Source organism: Hyaena hyaena, unplaced genomic scaffold (assembly GCF_003009895.1).
Source record: "Hyaena hyaena isolate Hyena2069 unplaced genomic scaffold, ASM300989v1 scaffold_374, whole genome shotgun sequence".
NCBI lineage: Eukaryota > Metazoa > Chordata > Mammalia > Carnivora > Hyaenidae > Hyaena > Hyaena hyaena.
In genome coordinates this window covers 1,597,822-1,603,821 of record NW_024081007.1, presented here as the reverse complement: position 1 = coordinate 1,603,821, position 6,000 = coordinate 1,597,822, and the positions used below count along the sequence as shown (strand labels likewise).

The following is a 6,000-nucleotide window of genomic DNA, read 5'->3' as shown; positions in this document are numbered from 1 at the left end:
TTCCAAGAACTTAGTCCAGGGGCAACATTAAGTGGAGGCTCTTTATTGTTGTTAACACTGTGTTTTAGGGCCATAGTTTAGAGCGGAAAGTGGGAAAGGCAGAAAAGTAAATGGTCAGTTGTGCAAATGCTGCTTTTGTCGTGGCTGTGCTTACTGGCGGAGCAGGTGTAAAGCGCACTGGGCTCAATGAAGACTAATGGAAGGAGGAGAAGATAGACAAGTTTTGAAGGGTAAGTAGGCAAGTAAAGGATAGGATAGAGAAAAGTTACTCTTGGCCAAAAGATCAGAATGGGCAAGGCACAGGGACAAGAGGCAGCACAGCACATCTGGAGAAACCTTGGAGTTCAATATGATGAAGAAACAGAACAGGAGGCTAGTTGTCTCTGGAAACAAACAGGGAGCTGAACAGTTTTTCGAAAATTGATTTTGTAAAGTCAAACTTTATATTAGATATTAAAAATATCTTAAAAAACAATTCTGTGAAGAATTCTTTCATATAGTCTAGGCACTGGGAATATAATGGTGAAAAAATCCAGTTTGTCTTCAAGAAGATCCAAAAAATAGACACTCCCTGAAACATAAATTATACCATATTTAATTTATCCTGGAAATTTGGACTTTGAGATGCATATCATAATTTCTTAAAATGAAGCATTCCTGTAAAAATGACCCCATTTGCTTGTTTCCAGGCTTGGATTTGCACGAATCATACTAAAGGACAGTATTTTCTAAATAGGATAACTTTCCATCAAGAGTATGTAAGGCAAGACAATCCTTTGGAATGCAGAATGAAAATATTAAAGTTTGTGGATATCTTGTTTTTTATCCCATGCTTTTAAATTTCTACTTGTCTTTATGTTTTGTGTCTAATATATCACTAAATAGTTCATCCATATGATTTATAAATAAATAAATATGCACATATAAAATATGACAAAAGACATTTTACTGATAAGGCATATAATGGAAACATTTTGGAGACAATTACTATAGATACTATAGAAGTCAATTGTTTTTCTCGTACCCACTAATGTGGATGACAACGTAACTAGTGTCAGGTAAACAGTTGCTTTGGTTGAGAGTATAAGGAAAAGCAGCACCTAAAAGCCTTGTTTAGGGGCACCTCAGTGGCTCAGTCAGTTAAGTTTCTGACTCCAGCCAGGTCATAATCTCATGGTTCATGAATTTGAGCCCTGTGTCAGGCTCTGTGCTGACAGCTCAGAGCCTGGAACCTGCTTCAGATTCTGTGTCTTCATCTCTCTCTGCCCTTACCCCACCCACGCTCTGTGTCTCCCTCTCTCTCTCCCTCTCTCTCTCTCTCTCTCAAAAAAAATGAATAAACATTTAAAAAAATTTAAGCCTTGTTTTTTGGGAATTTGAATGAAACTGTGGCCATTAACCATATGTGATGTTCCTTTCAAAAATATACAAGCATGAAGGAGGGTCACGCCTGAGATCCATAAATTTGTAGGGAGTCATTTGATGGGTTTACAATACCTCTAAAGTGCATCCAAACTGGTGTGTGAGTTTGTGTGTGTGTGTGTGGGGGGGTGTATTGGCATCCCTTTCTTTTGAAATAGTCCATAATTTTAATCTGAATTTTATTTTATTTTTTTATTTTTTTTTAAATTTTTAATGTTTTTTTAAATTTATTTCTAGGAGAGAGAGAGAGAGAGAGAGACAGCGTGAGCAGGGGAGGTTCAGAGAGTGAGGGAGTCACAGACTGAAACAGGCTTCAGGCTCAGAGCTGGCAGTCAGCACAGAGCCCCACGCGGGGCTCGAACCCATGAACCGCGAGATCATGACCTCAGCGAAAGTCGGACGCTTAACCGACTAAGCCACCCAGGCGCCCCCCTAATCTGAATTTTAAAAGACACCATGAACATACCCTTATCATCCTCACCATCATTGAATTAATAGACTTGCTATAGAACAATATCTTTTCTTCATGAGCTGGCTGACTTCAGTGCTCCAATCACACATGTCAATGTTAAGTGACTGGCTTTCCCGGATTATGGCTCTTTGTTTGCCTTGTCCTTTATGACCTAGCTCTTCTTTTCACTAAGGGTCATGTCAGTTTTATCTGATTCCCACCACAAGATTTCTTGACAGTGGGCTTTGTTTTTCAAAGAATTCTGCTTCCTAAATGAAGGTGGAAACCAGTCTTAATATTGTGATTCTGGCCCTGGCTTTGTCTCCTCCAAGTCTTGGCCCATTCACTTCTAGCTCCTTCTGGAAACTGCCAATATGGCCAATGACATTATGGCAGGTGTCGGAAGAAATAGAATTTCATCCTTTATCCACTCTTTTTCTTCTAAATATAAGTCAATTGAAAGCATAATTTAATTCCAACAAGTAATACTTATAATTTTTTGTGGGTATTCCAGGAGAATACAAAGATGAATAATATAGTTCTTGCCCTTAAGAAATTGCAACTTACTAGGTGACAGGGCAAGCAGGGTAAGTATTCAAACTTAGGTTTCCTACCTCAAACCCACTGCACCTTCCACCACAGAACACTCACAATTTTGTCTATAATTAGTTTGGAATTGTGTGTGGGTTTTCAGATTTTCAACATATATATATATATCCTGAAAGCAGTCCACTTTGGAATAAGTTGCATATACTTTTTAGATTGAAAGATTGATTTTGTATTATTTGATTACCTTTTTAAAAGATCCTTTTTGACTCTCTTTTGCCTACTGGCTTTTACTGAACAACAAGGAAAAAGTAAGAAGAGAAGTAAGGGTGCTAAGTCAGTCACACAAGGAAGGAGGACAATTATAATTCCTGATCTTTCTGATACTACTAAATAGGAGTTTGTGCAGTACAATTAGGAGTTTTGAGCCATAATTTTATGAGCAGAATTAAATATAAGAAGTATATGTTTTATAATACTAAGTGTTCCATATTTAAACTTCCATGATCCTAGAATCGTAGAACTTATAAGCTTATCAAGCCCTACACAGTTGGAGAAACATATTCAAAAGATTAAATGGCCTATTTAATGTCATCTTTTTATTCCTAAAGCTGGTAGAAGAACTTGTTAGTGTCATTTCAATATGCTTTTTATTGTATACTATTACGATTACATAATATAGTTCATCTTCTCTTAACTGAATGTATCAGGATATAGATGTTCAGACTGTATTGATACAGAAATTGCTCTTTTTGCTTCACTTCCCCTTCTACTTAATAGATGTATGGGATCCAACAGTCCCCTCAGCAAATGGGAGGGTCTGAAGATTTAACCTTCACCACCCTCAAGGAAACAGGATCTGGTTAGGAGTTGCTAATAGTTATTGTTCTGAATTTGAAGAGCTATCAAGCTCTACTGAAGGAGAACAAAGAATGGATTCTAGAGTACAAAGGCAATATGAAGATCAATGGAGGGACCGTAAGACTACTATAAGGACTTAGAGAAAGTTGATTAAGAAATAATTCCAGAGAGTAGCCTGGGAATATGAGACCTGGTCAGGGGAGGTGCTCCAAAGGGAGAAAATCCCTTTTCAAACAAGAGTCATATAACAATGCAAATAACATGTTCCAGTGTCCAGGCATTTGTACTGACCACCTAGCCTATGTTCGAAGGAGGAACTTCCACAGTCTTCACCCTGGGGCTCCACACTGTTTTGGTGGGAATTACTTTGACTGTTAATAGTGCAGCAGAAGCTATAAGTACCCATGCTCCAAAACTATATTTGGTCTATATTTAAGTGACTCATGTGTCCACCTCCCCAGTGCTAACTCAGCCTAGCTCACAATGCTCCAGGTAACCCATATATGCCATGCATATCTAGGAGGAGTAGTGGGATGAAGTAGGGAGACTCCTCTCATCTGTACCTAAAAGGACTGTATCTAGAATGACAAATGCAAGTTGAAACTCTCTAGAACTGAGGTGATGGCTATATTAAAGTTTATACACTCATGTAACGGTTTCATTCTAAAGAGTTTAGTTTTGCTGTTTTATAAGATATTTATAAGATACTTAAGTTTTTTCCTAGTTTTTCTTCCATAAATGGATATAAAGGACCTTACTTTGTTAATATATAAAATTTAAAACTTATCTACCACTGAGCCATTTTGTTTAATGTGTATGTATTATTTATGCTCATGTGCTTCTCTGTCCCTTTAAATAATTCAACAGATAAAAAATGGAGGGGATACAATTTGATGCTCAAGACTGAGGAAAACAAGATGCGTAACTGTGTATTGTCTGCATGACTAATGTGAGCTTACTTAACTGTAATCATTTGAAAGTACCCAATGTATTATACTCTCAGTGACTAATCTTGCAACCATGTTTTTAAAGCCAACAAATGTCCCCTAAAGAACTTCTAAGCACACAGGAAAGAGCAAATTTCAGAAGATATTAAAACTCTACAAAAAGGGAGATTATTTTTTGCTTTATTTTGTTTACTAGATTTTTTTTTTAGTTTAGACAATGAAGTTACCAAAAACAGGGTACATCAATAATGGCCATATAGACCGTCTGAGAGCAAATGAGTAACAACAACAGATTAAGAGATACACAAAGAGTAAAAGAATGCTTGAATAAAAATCTTGCAGGGAGAATTTTTCCCCCAAGTTCAATAGGGCAATGGATCCACCGTAAAAGAAGCAAACAACCATCCTGAAACTTAATTACATTTCAAAGTAGTGCAGCTACATGAAAGGAACAAAACGTTTTTGTTCAATAGTTTGCCTACCAGATGGCATTTCTAAATATAGTAATCTAAAACCTTCTGTTTGTTCTATAAATAAAGATGAAAGGAATAGCAATAATATCTAAGCATTTAAATCACTGGGAATAAAACAGCACTTTGATTAGGTTTAGAAAAATCTGGTTTATTCTCATAATGATCCTGAATCTGTGAAGGTTCAAGTTCTAGGTGAAACTCAGAATCCCAGCCTTCCAGGATTGCTCTTCTATCTGCTCAAAATGGTTTTCATTCAAGTAGAGGAACCAACCAGGAACTAACACCAGGAGGCGTGGGGAAATCTGAAAACATAAGGACTCCTAATCTTTGGACTCTAAATGGCTACCATCCAAATACCAGAAGTATTCTGGGGCTTGTTGGGAGAGGGAGGTTGTTTCATTTTTGAATTAAAAGAGTTGAAGTATGTCCTGTCTTATTTTTGTGAGGGAATGTGTAAATGTGTAACAGTTAAAGACCTGGACTTCGGAGTCAGGCTCACTCCGTGAGCCCAGGTTTTACAGATGAATGGTAGCATGCTCAGGTCTTTACCTCTGTGAGCATCACTGGCAGAAACAGACAGCAACATACAGACTTTTATGGGAATTTAGTTATGACAGCACTTGGCACCCTACTGAGTCCCAGTGAATTTCAGCTCTTCAGTATCATCATTAACAATAGTAATATAGCTATATTACATTGGCTATATTAGCTGCATGACACTAGCAAGTAATTTTGCTTCTGGTTTTCTGTGATCTCAAAGAATAAGGCGATGCACAGCCAGGTTGTCTGGCAGTAATAGAGTTCAAAGAGTAGAACTCAAAGCCTTACCTGGTACATCTCCACTGTCTCCAAGTATAACTGCCCTCTTCTCACCGGTAGCTCTTGAAAGTTACTGAGAATTCATGTGGGGAAGGCAAGCCTAAAGACAGAAGTACCTTTTAAGAATTGGTTATCAGAGGTCAGTCCATCCCAGTCTGTCCTCTCTAATACTTCATTCTCAGTACTCTCAGCTGACGATCTATAGTTTTTAGTGAAATGACTCAGAGGTCCTTTTGCATCTGGTCAACTCAAGGCATGTAGGACCATTCCCATGGACAGCATTGGTCCAACACTGTGATAGCATAGAACTTGGCAACTGGCTCATGATGTTAAGCAACCTAGTCACTTGGGAGTAGGGTATGTACCATGAACAAATAAAAGGTAATTCGTAATTGCTTGAGTATGATGCAAACTACAACGAATGGAAAGCTGGTGTTTAATGGCACTTAAAGTTCCACTGGGCTGTTTGTTGAATTTTACA

General features: G+C 37.7%; 1 long non-coding RNA gene across 1 annotated transcript in view; it reads right to left on the bottom strand.

The window, feature by feature from the left end:
- Positions 1 to 5,614, bottom strand: part of LOC120244207 — a 100,647-nt gene extending 95,033 nt beyond the window's left edge. Inside the window, exon 1 of the long non-coding RNA XR_005531496.1 lies at positions 5,529 to 5,614. This is a non-coding gene — a long non-coding RNA (uncharacterized LOC120244207). The remainder of the gene's footprint in view (positions 1 to 5,528) is intronic.
- Positions 5,615 to 6,000: the final 386 nt, after the last annotated feature.